Source organism: Primulina huaijiensis, chromosome 12 (assembly GCF_012295235.1).
Source record: "Primulina huaijiensis isolate GDHJ02 chromosome 12, ASM1229523v2, whole genome shotgun sequence".
NCBI lineage: Eukaryota > Viridiplantae > Streptophyta > Magnoliopsida > Lamiales > Gesneriaceae > Primulina > Primulina huaijiensis.
In genome coordinates this window covers 12,220,985-12,230,978 of record NC_133317.1, presented here as the reverse complement: position 1 = coordinate 12,230,978, position 9,994 = coordinate 12,220,985, and the positions used below count along the sequence as shown (strand labels likewise).

Below are 9,994 nucleotides of genomic sequence, written 5' to 3'. Positions count from 1 at the left end.
ATTTAATTAATTGGGCTAGTCCAATTAATTTAATTAATTTAATCAAGGTCCATTAAAACTTTAATTAATTATTATGTTGGACTTGTATTCCTACAAGCCCATTAAACATATTACCCACCATATTTAATTTATTAATTAATCAACTCAACTTTTGATATTAATAAATTAAATACATTATAAATTCAACATTTGAATTTATTTTTTAAATTATAAATTCAACTACTTGAATTTTCATCACCTCCAAAATTTAATATTTAATAAACCCAACATTTGAGTTTAATAAATTAAATTCTCAAATTTTATAAATTCAACTCCTTGAATTTATTCTCTCAAAATTTAATTATCATAAATTCAGCTCCTTGAATTTACTATATAATATAAATTCAACTTCTTGAATTTATTCTCTCAACGGGAACAAACGATCCAGTGCTTGTGTGACCCTCAATGGTTCAGGGATACAGCTAGCCGTGGGTTCACAACTCTTTGTGATTCTGGACATAATATTTTATTCTGGCTTACCTTAGTTAGCCCCATTCTTTTCATCAACACTTTGATCAAGAATGTCAGAACTCATTTCTGATTGCACCCATCGGATCATGGAAAGAGCGTCTAGTAGCATCGCCCCATGATCCCCTAGGTATCACTGATAGTGCCTGCAAGAACCAGTCGATTATGATTAACGTACATTACGGTCCCTTCATCTCATATATCCCGATCAAATCTGCAACCATTGGTTCATCGACGGTTGCATATTAATTCGATAACTATGTGACAACTATAAATAGTGGCATCGCATGTACCGTTCGAGAACTCCTTCTCTAACGTACATCTCATACTTTGGCCAGAGATTCCATGCACTATAATTTCATCAGATCATATAGGATATCCACACCCGCAGGTGAGCGGTGAATCCCCGACTACAATGCATTGGCTCCTATATGTTTCGCAATTGTACCCAACCTCGCCACCTGATGACTCTCCTGGAGCCAGTAAACAAATCAAAGCACAGCCCTAGCATATAGAGCCTCAATTTTGTCCCGGGTCGTAAGGACTACTGGTGTACAATCATAACCACGGACTTATCCTCTCGATGAATGATAACCACTTAGAAAGTCCGAGGGAGGGTTGTTCGGTATAATCATAATATGACTACCCATCTGCATGTTTGGACATCTCTATGCCCTTACCAAGAAACGCAGTACACAACATCACAGATGCTAGTCTCGAGCTCAAGCGACCTTTATCCCTGTTTTAGGCGGCTGAATTGACTACGAACGAATTTGGATCATACAGTGTTTACAAACGAGTTTCAACATCGAATTACGATTCATTTGTATTAAAGTATAATCAAGGTCTTTATCTATGTTTGATAGCATGGGTATACAGATAAAGAAATAACAAACCATGAAATAATGAATTATATTAAAATAAAGATTGTTAATTACAACTGAGTCAATAAAATCCCTAGCCAACAGTTGGCTTACAGGGCATCTACTCTAACAGATTCTACTGCAGAAAGTACTTCAAATGAAACTAGAAGAAAGGACGGACTTCATTCTGACTGAAATTCTCGATTTCTGACTGATTTTTTCCTTGTCCTAAACTTGCTCAACATCTAATATCCTTGGTCAGTTAGTGGACTAAGGTTGTCTTGTTCTCTTTCATTCTTTTGGTTGTTTTGCCTATGACCTATTGAGAGGGAAGCAGAGGTAGAACGGTTGGTCGACTGTTCTATAATATATCTAAGCTCATCTTAATCGCATGCGGTGGTTCCTTCAACGGAGGAAATTAACAAGGCCAACGCACAGTGGATGACTTGGCACAAGCGATTGGGGTACCCTAACCCGAAGCGTCTTCTCCAACTGTCTCAAGCTGGAATTTTGCCCACTCTTCTTTCAGGGTCTCCTTTACCGTCAGTTTGTAGCACGAGCTGCAAGTTATCTAAGCATCCAGCACTCCCGAATTCGGAATAAAAGAATTATTCTCCTTGGTTCACTCTGAAATATACCTTAAGTTTCAGTTTGAAGAGCTTGTCTACTTTAGCGTTATAATTCAAAGTATTATAATTGCTTATTTAAGAAGAACTTTGGTTATCTTTTTTAAGTGAGAAATCGGATCGAGAAAGAACTGCCCAAAGGTGCTCATTGAGCCGGTTACCGATGGCTAAGATCCTTTCCTCACTTGTGAAGCCGCATTTCATAAATTCAAATATAGAATGTGTGCGGTGACGGAAGTTTTCATCTTTCTTGTTGACTTTCTAGGTAGCCAGTCTTTACAACACTCGACCTAATCTTGACTTAGCCCAAGCAATGCCCAAAAACTCCCATGCCTTTCTTGGTTGGACCAAGGCGATTTCCGACAAGTCTCCCTTGGGGGGAGCAGAGCAGTCAAAGAATAAACGAACCAAATCAAATGATTGTTCTAGAATGGCTATTCCTCACAATAGCTCCTTGTGATGCAGCAGAACCATGGCAATTAGGATCTCAAGACGCAGCAACACCTATGATGCAAGAAATAATAGACTTACATCACGATATCTTTTTCTTTTTTATTCATTTTTTTTTCGTATCATGGATCTTGGTTCGCGCATTATGGCACTTCCACTATTAAAAAATCCTATCCCTCAAAGGATTGTTCATGGAACTGCTATCGAGATTCTGTGGACCTTATTTAGTAGTATCATCTTGATGTTCATTGCTATACCATCATTTGCTCTCTTATATTCAATGGACGAGGTAGTAGTAGATCCAGCCATTACTATCAAAGCTATTGGACACCAATGGTATTGGACTTATGAGTATTCGGACTATAACAGTTCCGATGAACAGTCACTCACTTTTGACAGATATACGATACCAGAAGATGATCCAGAATTAGGTCAATCACATTTATTAGAAGTGGACAATAGAGTGGTTGTACCAGAGAAAACTCAGCGGAAGAAAAAGGACCTGCAACGGCAGAGACTACTGACCCTCTTCTTGTTTTTAGCCGTATGTTACGAGTCCGGGAAGCCTCCTCAATATGAGGGATCCCTCAAAATAAAAATAGAGAAGGTTTTATCCCTTCCTCCTGCTAATCCGGTAATTTCCGAGCCTGTCTTTCTCACCCACCCTATTCAATTCAATGGAGAACTTCTCCATTCTTGCGATTCCCAACTCCCTTAGCTTATTTTATATATTATTATGAATATAATAATAAAACTATAGGGTTCCAAACGGCAAAATAGGCTCAATGATCTCTTTCTTCGCTAGACCGGTCCGGCGCTCCGCGTGGTTATATTCGTACATGTTCCGACTCGCCGGTCATTATGGATATAGTGGCATGGCGAGTCAAAAGGGGGGGGTTCTTCTTCCGTTCCTCAGCAGAATGACTCTTTTCACGAACCCGCAGCTATTGAATCTGCTGCAAAGTAGTTAGTACTTTTTTTGACGGGGAACGGGAATTATCTTTCCTAGTGGAGAGAAAGGCTGATTAGTCTTTTCGAAAGAAAGTTGCTAGGCGTGCTATGCTAGCATGTAAAGTTAATGGTAGCATAGTCTTGGAGGAAGAAAGCGATGTGATGTCTTCAGTTGCTTGCTCTTTTTCCCTTAAGCGAGTTTGGGCTCGGGTAGGCAACTCACTAGGAATAGTCTATAGAAGTGATAGGCCAATTGTAGTAGATCCCATCTCAAGGCCCATCTCTGACTTAATAGCCTACCATATCGGAGGCTACCCAACTACAACTTAAAAGAACGAAGCTTTTCCTATTCACAACTCTGCTGCCATTGAATCCGCTACAGTTAGCTCGAAAGCGAATTCAGTCACCCCAGCCCCAGGTTCTCAATCCTAATAAAGGGATAATGTGAAGAGTGAAGTATGCCATTACTCTCAGCTGTTCACCCTTGATCAAATGGGTTCCGGGGTGGAATTTCCCTTATTTATATGGTAGAGCGTAAGCTAGTCTTTGTGGAATCTCCGCTGCAGTTGTTCACGAATCCCTTTCAGGGGTGAAGGAAGAATCCGGTGCTATTGGACTGCCTAAAAGCTTTCGTTGGCACGAACGAGAGAAGAATCAAAGGGATATGGGGCTCAGGGCAAATAAGTTAGGAGTTCAATAAGACAAGCTTCTCCCCTGGGTCACGAAGATCTAAGCAAATGGCGAATAGGAAATTTCTTTGAAAACGATCCCCAATCGATTTCGCTGTTTTAGATTTAGCTCTTTTAGTAGTAGGGGCATGCGGAAAAGAAAAAGGCGTAACTGCTGTTGTCGACTGGGAACGAATGCTTAGCTCTGAGGCAGAAAAAAAAAACCCTTCCATTTCTGTTACAGAAGACAGTGCTTGCTATAGAATCCTTTTTTAGAGGAATAATCCCGGTGGCGTCTAAGCTCTCGAAGAATACCAGGGGAGACTTTTGTTCAAACTAGAATGGCCATAACTAAGCCCAAACAAAGGCGCGAAGCGAAGGGATTTAACCTATGATCAGATCAGTGGGCAACCATAGTTTATTTTTTTCGTGGTGTGTTGACGTTGTTGAAAGCGACTACATACCTCGCTTTTCGGAGCTGCTCCTAGCTTACACTATGGCAGAGGAGGTGCTGTGAAGATCTAGGAGTGTGAGCAGTACGAGCTAAAAGGCTCCAATACTGTTTTGAGGGCAGGGGGCATAGATGCCAAACAAACCTGACCACTATCTATCGTCGTAGAAGCTGTTCCTAGGAAAGATTATGGTTCTCGGGTATCCAATCAATTAATCCCCCAAACCGGGAGAGCTTAAGCGAAAAGAAAAGAGTAGGGTGAGGGGGAAGCCGCTAAATTGAAGGCTTCGCTCGTTCTAACGCTCGTTTAGTAGACAGCGAGTGGAGTGCATAAGCCCCTTTAAGAGATAGGGGCGAGTACTACACGAGCTCGTAAGTCAAGTACGGAACGAGCCTTGTCTACAAAGCAGAGTGCCCTCATCTTGCTTGCTTCTGGCGAAGCTTCTAGCACTAGATAATAGGCATTCTGGTATGGCAGGAATACAACTTTTTAGGTCGGCCACTGCATAGGAGCGATAGCGAAGCCAAGCCATATAAAGGCGAGCAGCCCTTATAGCAATAACAAATGGCCTACTTATAGCCTTTATCAGGGGGCCTTCACGCTTAGATAGAATGAGATGGGTGTTGTCACTTTGATTGTTGCACTCCCAAAAGCAGGTTGTCCACAAGTAGTATAATTCGGTGAGTCCGATATCGTATCCACAGGGAAGCTAAGGTAATTACAAGTCCACTACAATGTCTTTTTGTTTTGTTTTTGTTTATGTTTCTTTTTAATTTTAATTGTTTGAATCTTTAATTGGTAAATTTTAATTGTTCAAATTTTAATTTAAGTAGTTGAGATTAAAGGATCCACTCTTGGTATTTTAATAAAGTTAACATTAACGAACAATATTGAAATCCACTTAATAAAATGGTTCCATTATATTAAATAATCATATTTATATTATGTTATAAATTATTATCTTATAAGTATATAATATATACCAAAACTTATAAATGNTTAAATGGTTGGTAATACCAAACTAACATTTAAATGGTTCCAAGAATTTAGTGTAACATATAGCAACAATAAATCAAAACTCCCACTTATAAGTAGGGTATAAAAATGCTTAAAGAAATAAATATAACGTAAACAATGACTAATGATTAAATAATATAAAACATAGATTCTTACCTTTTAATAACCTTATTATCATGCCACGAGTTTCACCTTATCATCTCAACTTTAAGAAGTTAGCTATTCATTATTCAAAGTGTAAAACTTTGAATATGAAATTAACATGCTAATTGTATTTAAATGAAGAAATAAAGGAAAAATATAGAGATAAATATTATGAACTCAAAGGTTTGTTCATAGAATGAGGGGATATCTCAATACATTACCATGCACCCCTATTTATAGCCAAATTTGGGGAGACAACCACAAATAAAATATTATTTTTTTTACAAATAAGTCTTCATTGGTGTTCCAAGATATTATATTATATTACACATCACTTTTGAAAATCTTCTTCTCCGAATTTACTTCTTCACATAAAAATAAACATGTGGATAATTGAGTTGTCTAGTTGTGGTATTTTTTTCAAACCATTTGACCAAGTAATTTGAGAGATATGGTCAAAATTCTAGAGCATGGTAAACTGTCACTCCTTTGGTAACTTTATTTGTTGCTTAATTTGATCCCAATTGTGAGAGGATTTTTATCTCATGCTTGTCAACAATATTGTAGATATTATAATCAACTTTCTACAGGTCCAAGAATCATCTTAATCCCATTTGCAACGCCAAGTTTATTCTTGTTTTATCGAACCTGTAAAAAATAGTAAAAACTTGTAATTACACAACAACTTATATTTTATACAATTTATTATAAAACATATAATATTTAAACATTTAATAAAACAAAAACTATATAATTATATTATAAAACATTTAATTAATGTACAATTTTTATGTTTATCACACCTCCCAACCAGCTTATTGCTAGTCCCTAGCAATTTAAGCGTTAATAGCAATACAAAACATATTGATTAATTTAAATAGAAATGTAATCAAAACTATATAAGTGTTTAAATTAAATTTGAAAACTGTCAAAGTTATATCAAGATCATCATAATTATAATTTATGAAATAATTTGAGATGATCAATTCAAAGCTTATTTCAGGTAGTTAAATGTACACGGCCTTCAGAAATTCCTAGTAAGAGTCTCAACTCCATATCCTCACAGGTTAATAAATGTTTCAATTTATGGCAACGATTTCTCTCATGGAGTTGGAATACAGATAAATGCTCAGAAAAATGGTTTACAGAATGCAGACAGACAAACGAGCCAAACTAATCAAAAGATAGAAAATCCATTGATTCAAAATCTAGTTGTTCTTATTATATATTTTTTCTGATCCTTTTTTTTTTTTTCATAACATCATGGAATCAGACTAAGTTTATGCTTCTTGACCACATATTTATTTAATTTGTACAATAAATTTCTCTCTTTCTTTTTTTTTTTTTTTATGAGAGATAAATGGGTCGTAGCATATAACTTAAAAATTACATAGATCTTCAACATCTTTCTTTTTTTTTTTTTTTCTCTTTTTTTTCTTCAGGAAATATCATTTTTTTTTCAAAATAAGAACTCAAGATCTAAACAATAGATAGCCTCTCTCATGATCAATAAAGGCTCGAAAGCTGTTTTCTCAGTCCTCTCCACTCACTCACAAAATATGTGTGAGTTTAAAATTTTAGGCACTCTTATAAGGTATATCTTGGGCCATATACTTTAATACCTGATTTTATCACAATGGTTAATCACTAAAAAAGATTTCATAAATCATATTTTTATATTGATCAGAATATTAAAATTGACATTTTTTCAAATAAAAATTTAAACATCCTTAAATAGATTAATACATGTTCTAATTTAAACCTTTCAAACATGTAATGTATGATATTTTTGCAAAAATTACTAAGATACAAACAATAAACATGGTTTTATTTTAAAATAATATATTTTTTAAAATATATATATATTTTATATTTTTTATTTTTTTTTTAATATTTTTTTATAAGTTTGTTCTCCCCCCAAACAGAATATGACATTGTCCCTAATGTCAAAATAACTATTAATAAAGAGTACATAATGAAAGAGATATCACCTTGAATTTTATTGAAGATAACAAACTGAAACAAACGCAAACCAATCCACGACTTTTGAATCAATGATCCAACTTTCTTTTCTTACTGCTTGATTGCGACCAATTGATCTTTGCTATCATCGGATCAGGTTTATGAACAAAAGCTTCCAAATCATCAATTAATTGGTCGGCAGTCGAAGCAGAGATGAGCATCCTTCGTGAATTTTCTGAAATGAAATTCTGTTCCACAGCTTTATCAAGAAATGTCAACAAACTGTCATAATAATTATTGATATTCAACAAGCCCACAGGTTTATTATGGATATTAAGTTGTGCCCAAGAAACAGTGTGAAAAATTTCTTCTAATGTACCAAAACCACCTGGTAGTGCGATAAAAGCATCAGAATTTTCAATCATTTTTGTGATTCTTTCATACATAGAAGAAACTTTTAATTCCTCACCAATCGTAACACCTGTAATATTTCCTTCAGCTAAAGCTGTAGGAATAATACCCAAAACCTGACTACCTCCAAGATGAGCAGATGTTGAAACAGATCCCATTAACCCAATATTACCTCCCCCATATACCAAGTGAATTTTTCTCTCAGCCAATATCTTTCAAAGATTATTCGCTGCTTCTACAAACACTTCATTTTTTTCAGGACTCGACCCACAAAATACACAAATATTTTTCAATGATTGTGCAGAGGTTTCAGCCATGTTTTTTTACTTTCTTCTTTCTTTTTTTTTCTGCGAAAATAGAGAGAAAGATGAGAGATTTTATAGGGGTAATATGTTATCAGGACAAAACTATGGGTCACGGTTGTAAACAGAATAAACAGTAAAAACAATAATAACACACATGCATGTAAACAGTAGTGTGATTGTGGCTCACAATTTTCCTCTGGTTTTACGTCCAGAAACGCCTTCAACGCCTTCTATGATTCGAGGATATGCTTCCCATCCAATTTTCTTATAAATTGGCAAACAGGGTCTTTTTTAGTCGGATTTCCAAGACTATGACGCTCATCTTGGAATAGTTTCCATAAACGGAGAAGTTAAATATGCATATGTCCACTAGAATACGTCTCAAGAGTCAATAAGATGTTATCTAAAGACTCCTTACTCAGCCCATTCTTAATGAAACCAATTTTATCTTCTCTGTTATTGGAAACACATCCCAAAGATCTGTATCGTTTGTCACAAGTCCATCTTGCACACTTATGACAAACCCCTAAACTTTTGGCCCTTCGTTTTTTCTCATAAGTGCTTTTTCCTAATCCAGGCAAATACCGAATGAGCAATGATTGTGGAACTTCTCCTCCTAATCGGACCTTAGCTTCTATTACAAGACGAATATCTTCTGGAATTCCTTTTTGCATTAGCAATCCCAATCTTTCACACCTTCCTGGATAAATTTTTCTTAGAACATTTTCAGAAATAGAGGGAAAATATTTAAAAATTTTTGAGAGAATTTCATCCATTTTGAAAAGAAAAGAAATGATTTTTTTTTATTTTTGTATCAGCAATTATGGGAAACTGATTAAACCGACTATGAGAGTCACGAAGTACCGTTATCCGCCATTTAACCGGGAAAATAAAAAGATTAAGGAAACCTGAAATAAAAACAAACAAAATTAAATGCAACACAAAAAAAAATCAAGGATCAGAAATGGAAATAAACTCTTCTTGAAAAATTTCATTTCCTAAAAATGGTTTAAGCCTTTGTCCATTTACTTTAAAAACATCACCATTTTTAGGATTTTCAATATCCACAGCTCCATAAGTATACACATGCTTTACAACATATGGGCCTGTCCATCTTGATCGTAATTTTCCTGGAAATATGTGAAGTCGAGAATTATAATGCAAAACTTTTTTACCAATCTCAAAAGATATTCTAAAAATTGTTTTATCATAAATTGATTTGATTATTGCTTTATAAATCCTTGAATTCTCATACGCGTCATTTCTGAGTTCATCAAGTTCATTAAGTTGCAATTTACGCAATTTGTTGGCATCATCCATGCTTGAATTTAAAGTTTTGATCGCCCAATAAGCTTTATGTTCTAATTCCACAGGCAAATGACAATGTTTTCCATAAACCAATCTATAGGGAGACATATTCAATGATGTTTTAAAAGCTGTTCGATATGCCCAAAGTGCATCATTAAGTCGCAGAGACCAATCTTTTCTATTTGAGTTAACAGTTTTTTCCAAAATTTGCTTTATCTCCCTATTAGCTAATTCAACTTGTCCATTTGTTTGAGGATGATAAGGAGTAGTTACTTTGTGAGTAATACCATATTTTTTCATTAATGAAGCAAATGGTTTATTAACAAAGTG

At 35.3% G+C, this 9,994-nt stretch overlaps 1 pseudogene; it reads left to right on the top strand.

Moving 5' to 3' along the window:
• The first annotated feature begins 2,201 nt into the window (after positions 1 to 2,201).
• Positions 2,202 to 3,164, top strand: LOC140989415 (cytochrome c oxidase subunit 2-like; annotated as a pseudogene).
• Positions 3,165 to 9,994: the final 6,830 nt, after the last annotated feature.